General features: G+C 43.7%; 1 protein-coding gene and 1 long non-coding RNA gene across 5 annotated transcripts in view; one reads left to right on the forward strand and one right to left on the reverse strand.

Moving 5' to 3' along the window:
• Positions 1-14,002, reverse strand: part of LOC149972554 (uncharacterized) — a 365,695-nt gene that overhangs the window by 240,312 nt on the left and 111,381 nt on the right. The window lies entirely within an intron of this gene.
• The window catches only part of LOC149972555 (zinc finger matrin-type protein 4-like), a 40,226-nt gene that overhangs the window by 23,283 nt on the left and 2,941 nt on the right, over positions 1-14,002 (forward strand). The gene's annotated exons all lie outside the window — the stretch shown is intronic.

Genomic DNA, 14,002 nt, shown 5'->3' on the forward strand with positions numbered 1-14,002 from the left:
GCCTTCCTCTTGCAGGAACTGCTGACACACTCCAGCCACATGAGGTCTAGCATTGTCTTGCATTAGGAGGAACCCAGGGCCAACCGCACCAGCATATGGTCTCACAAGGGGTCTGAGGATCTCATCACGGTACCTAATGGCAGTCAGGCTACCTCTGGCAAGCACATGGAGGCCCCCCAAAGAAATGCCACCCCACACCATGACTGACCCACCGCCAAACCGGTCATGCTGGAGGATGTTGCAGGCAGCAGAACGTTCTCCATGGCGTCTCCAGACTCTGTCACGTCTGTCACATGTGCTCAGTGTGAACCTGCTTTCATCTGTGAAGAGCACAGGGCGCCAGTGGCGAATTTGCCAATCTTGGTGTTCTCTGGCAAATGCCAAACGTCCTGCACGTTGTTGGGCTGTAGTAAGCACAACCCCCACCTGTGGACGTCGGGCCCTCATACCACCCTCATGGAGTCTGTTTCTGACCGTTTGAGCAGACACATGCACATTTGTGGCCTGCTGGAGGTCATTTTGCAGGGCTCTGGCAGTGCTCCTCCTGCTCCTCCTTGCACAAAGGCGGAGGTAGCTGTCCTGCTGCTGGGTTGTTGCCCTCCTACGGCCTCCTCCACGTCTCCTGATGTACTGGCCTGTCTCCTGATACCGCCTCCATGCTCTGGACACTACGCTGACAGACACAGCAAACCTTCCTGCCACAGCTCGCATTGATGTGCCATCCTGGATGAGCTGCACTACCTGAGCCACTTGTGTGGGTTGTAGACTCCGTCTCATGCTACCACTAGAGTGAAAGCACCGCCAGCATTCAAAAGTGACCAAAACATCAGCCAGGAAGCATAGGAACTGAGAAGTGGTCTGTGGTCACCACCTGCAGAACCACTCCTTTATTGGGGGTGTCTTGCTAATTGCCTATTCCATTTGCACAACAGCATGTGAAATTTATTGTCAATCAGTGTTGCTTCCTAAGTGGACAGTTTGATTTCACAGAAGTGTGATTGACTTGGAGTTACATTGTGTTGTTTAAGTGTTCCCTTTATTTTTTTAGCAGTGTATGTATCTTGTTACACAATTAGTATGGAATTAACCCAACAGTGCGGCCTCGTCCTATATTAGATTCCTCACAGGGGGCACAAATATGTTGTGACGTTGTATTAGTTAATGTGACGACTGTTGCTCATCGAATTATTAAAAGTTTCTAATTGCGTGATTAACTGAATCAAACAATTATTAACTCATTAACCTGGGGCACCATGGGAAAACTAGTTTTTATTGAGTTTTTATTTCCCAAATTAACTCAAAGAATATCAGAATATCGATTTTACAACAGCCACTCATTAACCAGTCCGTGAATCTGCACTGACCCGGGTCTCACCAATAAGTATTAACCTTTAATAACAAAACAAAAATGACATACATTTTCATATTCCATCTATCGTCATGACCACTATTGTGGCTGACAGAAACCATTGTTCCAAATCCCTTTATTTCATGTTTAATGTTCTGAGGCTGGTTCTACATAGTAACAGGACAAAGGAATTTGTCTGTGGCCTGAGATTTACCAGGGGTGTGAGGGGTCATAAAACCCCCACATCTTCAGACCCCTAGATCTCTCCTCTGTTGTGGTTGAGAGATAATCTGTAGGGTTGTGGTCTCCTGTAACCTGACCTGATCAGGACAGGCGTGACACTAGTGATCAGTCTGGACAGCTATCTAAACACACACATAGCCAGAGATGTAAAGAGAGGTAGAGAGTGGAGGATGAAACGATGGAATGGGAAAAGGGCCATTAAGAACATCTGCCTCCCCTCTCTGTCAATTTTTATTAAATTTATTTAACCTTTATTTAAACTAGGCAAGTCAGTTAAGAACACATTTTTATTTACAATGACTCACCCATCCCATCTCTGCTTGGTCTGTAAGTGCAGTCCTCCTCCTCTTCCTCCTCCTCCTCCTCCTGTCTCTCTCTCTCTCTCTCTCTCGTTCTCTCTCTCTCTCTCTCTCGTTCTCTCTCTCTTTCTCTCTCTCTCTCTCTCTCGCTCTCTCTCTCTCTCTCTCTCTCTCTCTCTCTATCTCTATCTCTCTCGCTCGTTCTCTCTCTCTCTCTCTCTCGTTCTCTCTCTCTCTCTCTCTCTCGTTCTCTCTCTCGCTCTCTCTCTCTCTCTCTCTGTCTCTCGTTCTCTCTCTCTCTCTCTCTCTCTCTCTCTCTCTCTCTCTCTCTCTCTCTCTCTCTCTCTCAGTTCAATTCGTAGATGCTTTATTGGCATGGGAAACATGTTTACATTGCCAAAGCAATCTCTCTCTCTGTCTCTCTTTCTCTCTCTCTCTGTCTCTCTCCCCCCTCTCATTTCCATTGTCATGCACTCCAATCCCTCTGTAAAAAGCACTTTCTTCTGCTTTACAGATATTGAAAAAAGTGAGTGATATAAAAGGACGGTGGAGAACAACAAGGTCTCTCTCCCTGTTGCTGCTCAGCATATGTTGTTCCTTTGAACTGTCAGCACATCGAACCCTGTTGCTCTCACAGCCATAACCACAAGCACACACATACATACACAAACACATACACACACATACACACAGACAAGCATGCAGGCAAGCACATTCTCGTACTAGCTTTTATCTCAAATACACACACACACTCTTCCTTTGTCTCTCTCTCTATATATATATTCCCCCTCTCACAACTACTTCAGCTGTAGTTCTTTTCTCCTCTCTGGAGGACAGGAATTAATAATTCTCTCTGTTTCTCTCTTGTGTGTGTTTGTGTGTGTGTGTGTGTGTTTTTGTGCGTGCGTACGTGCATGCACAAGTGTATTTGCCTGCGTTTGCTTGTGTGTGTGTGTGTGTGTGTGTGTGTGTGTGTGTGTGTGTGTGTGTGTGTGTGTGTGTGTGTGTGTGTGTGTGTGTGTGTGTGTGTGTGTGTGTGTGTGGATTTGCGTATGTATTTGCGTGCGTGTGTGCATATGAGTGTGAGTTGGTGAGAGGTACAGAGACACAGCCCTAGATACTGTAACTATGTGAACAAGGACCCATTTAGCCAAAGTATTTCTAACTAACGAGCTCACGGCATTACCAACAAATGCACACACTCCTCTCTCTCTGTGTTCAAAAATACACACCTAAGCAGTGTTGGTTTAGGTCACTTTCTTAATCTAATTTGTTAGAGTTACCTGCCCAAGACTGTAATCAGTAACATAACTTTTAGATTACCCAAACTCAGTAATGTAATTTGATTACTTTCCTCTTAAGAGGCATTAGAAGAAGACAAAAAGACAATTGAACCACATCTATTGCAGGATAAATCAATGTCAGAGTTTACATAGCTGGCCATATATAGATGTTAAATTTTACTTCATGTGTTGGTTATGTAGGCTTCTTCTAACCAATCGCTTTCTACTACATATAATAATACGATTAAGTTATATCTTTACATTAAAACACAAAGTCTATCAGAATTCCAGTCAATCCAATAAATGTTATACCCCTTAATCTTCAAGAATAGGACTTGGAAATATGGAAGTAGAGATTAGTCTAATTGTTTTACCTGAGCATAACCCCGAAATGAAGGATTTATTAGCTGTTGTTTATGATGTGGTTGTCATGGAGGACTGATTGGGCTAATTGATTCAAGTTGAAAAATAAATGCTGCGCTCATGGAATGGCATGCTTTGAGCACTACTGAAAAGTGCTATTTACACGTGAAAAAGTAATGCCATATGACGCATTTTCTATAGGCTATTGTTTACCTTCTTGTTGGTGACACTTTGATATCTTGATAATATGTAGCTGTTTAAAGGGCAAATCCACAGAGGAAACAATAACAAAACGGTCGCCCCACCTCTGTTTTGGTAAAAAGCTGAGGGATAGGTAAGGAGAAATGTAACCACAGATTAATAGACAGAGCTATGGATGCAAGGACTGACCATCCATGATATCAACATTATTGTTTTAACCATGTATTGAGGCTGTACAGTGTTCGTTTACAATTACAATGTTTACAAACATTGGAGAAAAACAAGCTTATATTTTGGGTTTTCATGGAGTGTGACAATTTAACTAAGCTCATGAGGCATTAATAAGTTACAGTTGAATGATTTATTTCAGCTTTTCTTTCTTTCATCACGTTCCCAGTGGGTCAGAAGTTTACATACACTCAATTAGTATTTGGTAGCATTGACTTTAAATTGTTTAACTTGGGTCAAACGTTTCCGGTAGCCTTCCACAAGCTTCCCACAATAAGTTGGGTGAATTTTGGCCCATTCCTCCTGACAGCGCTGGTGTAACTGAGTCAGGTTTGTAGGCCTCCTTGCTCGCACTCGCTTTTTCAGTTCTGCCCAAAAATGTTCTATGGGATTGAGGTCAGAGCTTTGTGATGGCCACTCCAATACCTTGACTTTGTTGTCCTTAAGCCATTTTGCCACAACTTTGGAAGTATGCTTGGGGTCATTGTCCGTTTGGAAGACCCATTTGTGACCAAGCTGTAACTTCCTGACTAATGTATTGAGATGTCTCTTCAATATACCCACATAATTTTCCTACCTCATGAAGCCATCTATTTTGTGAAGTGCACCAGTCCCTCCTGCCGCAAAGCACCCCCACAACATGATGCTGCCACCCCCGTGCTTCACATTTGGGATGGTGATCTTCGGCTTGCAAGCCTCCCCCTTTTTCCTCCAAAAATAAGGATGGTCATTATGGCCAAATAGTTCTATTTTTGTTTCATCAGACCAGAGGACATATCTCCAAAAGTTCGATCTTTGTCCCCATGTGCAGTTGCAAACCCTAGTCTGGCTTTTTTATGGTGGTTTTGGAGCAGTGGCTTCTTCCTTTCTGAGCAGCCTTTCAGGTCATGTCGATATGGGACTTGTTTTACTGTGGATTTATATACTTTTGTACCTGTTTCTTCCAGCATCTTCACAAGGTACTTGGCTGATGTTCTGGGAATGATTTGCACTTTTCCCACAAAACTACGTTCATCTCTAGGACAGAACGTGTGTCCTCCTGAGCGATATGACACTGTGTGGTCCCATGGTGTTTATACTTGTGTACTATTGTTTGTACAGATGAATGTGGTACCTTCAGGCGTTTGGAAATTGCTCCCAATGATTAACCAGACTTGTGGAGGGCTTTAATGTTTTTCTGAGGTCTTGGCTGATTTCTTTTGATTTTCCCATGATGTCAAGCACAGAGGCACTTAGTTTGAAGGTAGGCCTTGAAATTCTTCCACAGGTACACCTCCAATTGACTCAAATTATGTCAATTAGCCTATCAGAACCTTCTAAAGCCATGACATAATTTTCTGGAATTTAGATACAGTCAACTTAGTGTATGTAAACTTCTGACCCACTGGAATTGTGATAGAGTGAATTATAAGTGAAATAATCTCTGTAAACAATTGTTGGAAAAATGACTTGTGTCTTGCACAAAGTAGATGTCCTAACCTACTTGCCAAAACTACAGTTTGCTAACAAGAAATTTGTAGAGTGGTTGAAAAACAAGTTTTAATGACTCCAACCTAAGTGTATGTAAACATAAGTGTATGTAGACGTCAACTGTATATATAAGTCAAAAAAATGGATGTAGCAACTATAGATTGCCGCTTTAAGTCTATCAAAAGTGTGTGAGTTTGAGCATGTGTCCATTAGGCCTACAGTATTGATTTTGTTTTTTATCAGCATTAATTAGATTAAGCAATAAAAGTCCTCTTTTTGTTCCATAGGCTGGGATCCGCACTACGCAGCTGTTTCAAGAACACATTTTTCACTGGCTGTCCACTGGTTTCAAAAACAATGTTTGATAGGCAGCTTAAACATCTTGAATTCAACCATTATTGTGTTCAAATACACATTTAGATTTGTGAACAGACAGCAGCCACAATTCACAAGGCTCAAATATCGAAATAAGAGAGCAGAAGTGTGATTCACATCAATGCGCTATGTAGATGTCAATAATAAGTGATATCCGTATCGCCGTAGACTACACCACTGCTGTCATCCTTACCTCTAAGTGTTTATTCATCTCTGGATGCCGACAGCAGTCGCACCATTGGAAGACATACCTTGGTCTGTAGCCTACAAAAGCTGCTCTTTTCCCACGATCTATCAAACACATTTGTTGTGTCATCATAGTGGTCTCTGACTTGTGGTCAGACTCGCTCAGGTGGAACAAACTTAAATTTGCACGTTTTTTCAATGATGATTTGAATGTTACTGAGAAAACAACTGTCACAAGATTTATTTTTATAAGTAATCATCTCGTTTTTCAAAAGAATCTGTAATCTGATTACAATATTTTTGCTGGTAACGTAATTACCAGCAAAAATTACAGTTACCATGTTTTGGTAATCCCTTACATGTAACGGATTTCATGTAATGTGTTACTCAACCAACCCTGCACCTAAGACATGGACAAGGCAATGATGTATCCTACAGAGCCATCAGATATATTATACCGATATACACTGAGTATACAAAACATTGAGAACACTTGCTCTTTCCATGACTGATTACGTAATTCCACTCTGAAACCTTATAATTGTATGAAATTGATTAGAATCATAAAATTATAATCTGATGATGTGTGTAGTTTTAGTCAGAATTCGATTAAACAATGTATCTGTATAGTGGAAAAACACAGACTGTCTGAGCAAGGCTTAGTTTAGGATTTGAACTTGTGTGTGCCTACCGAAGAACAATTCAACTGTGTTTGAACCGACCTGGCTAGGCCTCTGAGAAACTTTTGATAGCATAGGGAGTACCCCTCAAGGTTTCCCTAATCTCGTGGGAATGGAACTGTCAGCTGGGTAGTGATACACAGTGGTGAGAACTATGGAGAAGGATAAAACTCACCAACTGTTTGTGTGCGCAGCTATAAAATGGGTGTCTTTGAATAATGGACTTCAGAGCGCTCTCGTCAATAAACTGTACTATCTTTGACTAATTATTATTAAACCCATGGTCTTACAGATCTCGGGGATTGGGCAGAGCTATTGATTGTCAGTTATTATCATTGGGATTGAAAATTCTCGTGACAATGACATAGACTGGCCAGGTGAATACAAGTGAAGACTGTGATCCCTTATTGATGTCACCTGTTAAATCCACATCAATTAGTGTAGATGAAGGGGAGGAAACAGATTAAAGAATGATTTTTAAGCCTTCAGACAATTGAGACATGGATTGCCATTCATATAAGTGCCTTTGAATGGGTTGTGGTAGTAGGTGCCAGGCGCGCTGGTTTGTGTCAAGGACTTCAACGCTGCTGGGTTTTTCCTGTCCCAACGAATTGAGGCTGTCATGAGGGCAAAAGGAAGGTGGTGGAGGGTGCAACTCAATATTAGGAAGATATTCCTAATGTTTGGTATACTCAGTGTACGACTGACAATGTCAAATATGTGATGAAGATGTGAAGTGGAAAATGAAAAGTATTTTCTGAGTAGCACTCTAAAGACACTAGCACTGTGTAGATGGCAGAACTAGACAGTTTGACAAGCCATCTCGCATCATAGCTTTCTCACACTACAGTATTTGGCTATGTACCTAACAAACCACTCTCTCTGCTTTCACTAAGCACATCTTCAACAATGACCCACAAGCATGCATTGGACCACTGCTACTCCAACTTGCGCAATGCATACAAGGTCCTCCCTCACCCTTCCTTCGGCAAATCCGACCACAACTCCATCTTGCTCCTAACGTCCTATAGGCATAAACTCAAACAGGATGTAACCATGACTAGAACCATTCAACGCTGGTCTGACCAATCGGAATCTACGCTTCAAGATTGCCTTGCTCTGTGAAATGTTCCGGACAGTCTCAGAGAATAACATCGATCCATACGCTGACTCAGTGAGTGACTTTTTAAGGAAGTGCATTGACGATGTTGTACCCACTATAAAAACCTACCCTAAACAAAACCATGGATGGCTGGTGGCATTCGCGCAAACTGAAAGTGTGAACCACCTAATTTAACCACGGAAAGAGGACTGGGCATATGGCTGAATATAAGCACTGTAGTTATTCCATCCGCAAGGCAATCAAACAAGCGAAATGTTGGTATTGGGAAAAAGTCGCAATTCAACAGCTCAGACACGAGATGTAAGTGACAGGGCTTACAGGTAATTATGGACTACAAAAAGAAACCAGCCAAGTCATGGTCACCAACGTATTGCTTCCAGACAAACTAAACACCTTCTTTGCCCGCTTTGAGGATAATACAGTGCCACTGATGCAGCCCGCTAAGAAGGACTGCGGGCCCGCCCTCTCTTTCTCCGTGGCCAACGTGAGTAAAACATTTAAACGTGTTAACCCTCACGAGGCTGCTGGCCCAGGCGGCATCCCTAGTCGCGTCCACAGAGCATGCGCAGACCAGCTGGCTGGTGTGTTTATGGACATATTCAATCTCTCCCTATCCCAGTCTGCTGTCCCCACATGCTTCAAGATGGCCACTATTGTTCCTGTACCCAAGAAGGCAAAGATAACTGAACTAAATGACTATCGCCCCATAGCACTCACTTCTGTCATCATGAAGTGCTTTGAGAGACTAGTCAAGGATCATATCACTTCCACTTTACCTGCCACCCTAGACCCACTTCAGTTTGCACAACGCCCCAACAGGTCCACAGACGATTCAATCACCATCAGACACTGCACACTGCTCTATCCCATCTAGACAAGAGGAATACCTATGTAAGAATTCTGTTCATTGACTACAGCTCAGCATTCAACACCATAGTACCATCCAAGCTCATCATTAAGCTGGAGGCCCTGGGTCTCAACCCCGCCCTGTGCAATTGGGACCTGGACGTTCTGACGGGCTTCCCCGAGGTCGTGAAGGTAAGAAACAACATCTCCACTTCGCTGACCCTCAACACTGGGGCCCCACAAGGGCGCGTCCTCAGCCCCCTCATGTACTCCCTGTTCACCCATGACTGCATGGCCATGCACGCCTCCAACTCAATCATCAAGTTTGCAGACAACACAACAATAGTGGGTTGATTACCAACAACGACGAGACGGCCTACAGGGAGGAGGTGAGGGAACTCGGAGTGTGGTGTCAGGAAAACAACCTCTCACTCAACGTTAACAAAACAAAGAAGATTATCGTGGACTTCAGGGAACAGCAGAGGGAGTACCCCCCCATCCACATCGAAGGGACAGTAGTGGAGAAGGTGGAAAGTTTTAAGTTCCTAGGTGTACACATCACAAACAAACTTAAATGGTACACCCACAAAGACAGTGTGGTGAAGAAGGAGCAACATTGCCTCTTCAACCTCAGGAGGCTGAAGACATTTGTCTTGTCACCTAAAACCCTGACAAACTTTATACAGATGCACAATAAAGAGCATCCTGTCAGGCTGTATCACCGCCTGATACGGCAACTGCACCGCCCAAAACCGCAAGGCTCTCCAGAGTATGGTGCGGTCTGCACAACGCATCACCGGGGTGCAAACTACCTGCGCACCAGGACACCTACAGCACCTGATGTCGCAGGAAGGCCAAAAAGATAATCAAGGACAACAACCACCCGAGCCACTGCCTGTTCACCCTGCTACCATCCAGAATGTGAGGTCAGTACAGGTGCATCAAAGCTGGGACCGAGAGACTGAAAAACAGCTTCTATCTCAATGCCATCAGACTGCTAAACAGCAATAACTAACTCAGAGAGGCTGCTGCCTACATTTTTATTTATTTTTATTTCACCAGGTAAGCGTCGGCCCGACAATTGAACCCTGTGGTACCCCCATAGAGACTGCCAGAGGTCCAGACAACAGGCCCTCCGATTTGACACACTGAACTCTGTCTGAGAAGTAGTTGGTTAACCAGGCAAGGCAGTCATTAGAGAAACCAAGGCTGTTGAGTCTGCCGATGAGAATACGGTGATTGACAGAGTCAAAAGCCTTGGCCAGGTCGATGAAGACGGCTGCACAGTGCTGTCTTTTATCGATGGCCGTTATGATATCATTTAGTACCTTGAGCGTGGCTGAGGTGCACCCGTGACCAGCTCGGAAACCGGATTGCACAGCGGAGAAGATACAGTGGGATTCGAATCGATCTTTAGAATACTTTAGATAGGCAGGGCAGGATGGATATAGGTCTATAACGGTTAGGGTCTAGAGTGTCACCCTCTTTTGAAGAGGGGTATGACCGCGGCAGCTTTCCAATCTTTAGGGATCTTGGATGATACAAAAGAGAGGTTTAACAGACTGGTAATAGGGATTGCAACAATGTCGGCAGATAATGTTAGAAAGAGATGGTCCAGATTGTCTAGCCCAGCTGATTTGTAGGGGTCCAGGTTTTGCAGCTCTTTCAGAACATCAGCTATCTGGATTTGGGTGAAGGAGAAGCTGGGGAGGCTTGGGCAAGTAGCTGCGGGGTGTTCGGAGCTGTTGGGGTTGGGGTAGCCAGGTGGAAAGCATGGCCAGCCGTAGTGAAATGCTTCTTGAAATTCTCGATTATCGTGGATTTATTGTTGGTGACAGTGTTACCTAGCCTCAGTGAAGTGGGCAGCTGGGAGGAGGTGCTCTTATTCTCCATGGACTTAACAGTGTCCCAAAACTTTTTGGAGTTAGAGCTATAGGATGCAAATTTCTGTTTGAAAAAGCTAGTCTTTGCTTTCCTGACTGACTGTGTGTATTGGTTCCTGAGAGACTCACTAGTCACTTTAAACAATGCCACTTTATTAATGTTTACATATCTTACATTACTCATGTCATATGTTTATATTACATCTTATACCATCTATTGCATCTTGCCTCTGATGCTCGGCCATCGCTCATCCATATATTTATATGTACATATTCTTATTCCATCCTTTTAGATTTGTGTGTTAGGTAGTTGTTGGGGAATGGTTAGATTACTTGTTAGATATTACACTGTTGTAATAGAAGCACAAGCATTTCGTTGCACTCGGATTAACATTGTTAACCATGTGTATGTGACCAATAACATTTGATTTGATTTGGATTTTACAATGCACTCACTCATACACACACCTTTACATGCATACATGCACACACACCCTCATGCAAACATACACAGCTCACACTTTCAAATGCTTGCCGTCACACGCAAACACTCACACACACTCCCTTTTGTGTCTGGCATCTGCGAGTCATGAGTGACCTGTTATGTCGCTCCATGCCACACACACACACATACATACACACACACAGAGAGATTGACAAACACACACACACAACACACTCACAACACACACCACAGTCTGTGACCCCGGGTCTCATCCTGTCGGCGCTTGGGCTATTAATGGCCTGTTTCCGTGGTAACCAGGCTGCCATTTTTCAACAGGGTCACCTAGAATACATCCACTTCTCTTTTTTATCTTTACAGAATATGAGGGGGAAGAGAGAAATGTCTGATGAATGGTCACACACACAGAAGCATACATATGACATGACATGTACTAGCGCACATGCACACTTACACTACATGACCAAAAGTATGTGGACACCTGCTCGTTAAATATGGCATTCCAAAATCATGTGCCTTAATATGGAGGTTGTCCCCCCTTTGCTGCAATAACAGCCTCCACTCTTCTGGGAAGGCTTTCTACTAGATGGTGGAACATTGCTGCAGGGACTTGCATCCATCAGCCACAAGAGCATTAGTGAGGTCAGGCAATGGTGTTGGGCGATTAGGCCTGGCTCGCAGTTGGCGTTCCAGTTCATCCCAAAGCTACTTGATGGGGTTGAGGTCAGTGTTCTGTGTAGGCCAGTCAAGTTCTTCCACACCGATCTCGACGAACAATTTCTGTATAGACCTCGCTTTGTGCATGGGGGCATTGCTATGCTGAAACAGGAAAGGGCCTTCCCCAAACTGTTGGCACAAAGTTGGAAGCACAGAATCGTCTAGAATGTCATTCTATGCTGTAGTGTTAATATTTCCCTTCACTTGAACTTAGAGGTCTAGCCCGAACCATGAAAAACAGCCCCAGACGATTATTCCTTGTCCACCAAACTTTACAGTTGGCACTATGCATTGGGGCAGGTAGTGTTCTCCTGGCTTCCACCATTCCCAGATTTGTCCGTCGGACAGCTAGAATGCGTTCCCACTGGTCCTGAGTCGAATGGCGGTGAGGTTTACACCACTTCAGCCGATGCTTGACATTGCGCATGGTGATCTTAGGGTTGTGTGTGGCTGCTCGGCCATGGAAACCCATTTCATGAAGTTTCCAACGAACAGTTATTGTGATGACTTTGCTTCCTGAGGTTATTTGGAACTCAGTAGTGAGTGTTGCAACTGAGGATAGACGGTTTTACGCGCTAAGCGCTTCAGCACTCGGCGATCCTATTTTGTGAGCTTGTGTGGCCTACCTCTGAGCCGTTGTTTCTCCTAGCACTTACAGTTGACCAGGACAGCTCTAGCAGGGCAGAAATTTGACGAACTGACTTGTTGGAACGGTGGCAACCTATGACAGTGCCACATTGAAAGTCACTGAGCTCTTAAGTAAAGACATTCTACTGCCAATGTTTGTCTATGGAGATTGCTTGTGACATTAGCATATGACACACATACACAAAACATATGACGCACACACAAAACACACTGACAAGCACACACGCAATTAACAAATATACAGTGCCTTGCGAAAGTATTCGGCCCCCTTGAACTTTGCGACCTTTTGCCACATTTCAGAATTCAAACATAAAGATATAAAACTGTATTTTTTTGTGAAGAATCAACAACAAGTGGGACACAATCATGAAGTGGAACGACATTTATTGGATATTTCAAACTTTTTTAACAAATCAAAAAATGAAAAATTGGGCGTGCAAAATTATTCAGCCCCTTTACTTTCAGTGCAGCAAACTCTCTCCAGAAGTTCAGTGAGGATCTCTGAATGATCCAATGTTGACCTAAATGACTAATGATGATAAATACAATCCACCTGTGTGTAATCAAGTCTCCGTATAAATGCACCTGCACTGTGATAGTCTCAGAGGTCCGTTAAAAGCGCAGAGAGCATCATGAAGAACAAGGAACACACCAGGCAGGTCCGAGATACTGTTGTGAAAAAGTTTAAAGCCGGATTTGGATACAAAAAGATTTCCCAAGCTTTAAACATCCCAAGGAGCACTATGCAAGTGATAATATTGAAATGGAAGGAGTATCAGACCACTGCAAATCTACCAAGACCTGGCCGTCCCTCTAAACTTTCAGCTCATACAAGGAGAAGACTGATCAGAGATGCAGCCAAGAGGCCCATGATCGCTCTGGATGAACTGCAGAGATCTACAGATGAGGTGGGAGACTCTGTCCATAGGACAACAATCAGTCGTATATTGCACAAATCTGGCCTTTATGGAAGAGTGGCAAGAAGAAAGCCATTTCTTAAAGATATCCATAAAAAGTGTCGTTTAAAGTTTGCCACAAGCCACCTGGGAGACACACCAAACATGTGGAAGAAGGTGCTCTGGTCAGATGAAAGCAAAATTGAACTTTTTGGCAACAATGCAAAACGTTATGTTTGGCGTAAAAGCAACACAGCTGAACACACCATCCCCACTGTCAAACATGGTGGTGGCAGCATCATGGTTTGGGCCTGCTTTTCTTCAGCAGGGACAGGGAAGATGGTTAAAATTGATGGGAAGATGGATGGAGCCAAATACAGGACCATTCTGGAAGAAAACCTGATGGAGTCTGCAAAAGACCTGAGACTGGGACGGAGATTTGTCTTCCAACAAGACAATGATCCAAAACATAAAGCAAAATCTACAATGGAATGGTTCAAAAATAAACATATCCAGGTGTTAGAATGGCCAAGTCAAAGTCCAGACCTGAATCCAATCGAGAATCTGTGGAAAGAACTGAAAACTGCTGTTCACAAATGCTCTCCATCCAACCTCACTGAGCTCGAGCTGTTTTGCAAGGAGGAATGGGAAAAATGTCAGTCTCTCGATGTGCAAAACTGATAGAGACATACCCCAAGCGACTTACAGCTGTAATCGCAGCAAAAGGTGGCGCTACAAAGTATTAACTTA

This window comes from Oncorhynchus mykiss, chromosome 23 (assembly GCF_057628025.1).
Source record: "Oncorhynchus mykiss isolate SJ-2025 chromosome 23, ASM5762802v1, whole genome shotgun sequence".
Classification (NCBI taxonomy): domain Eukaryota; kingdom Metazoa; phylum Chordata; class Actinopteri; order Salmoniformes; family Salmonidae; genus Oncorhynchus; species Oncorhynchus mykiss.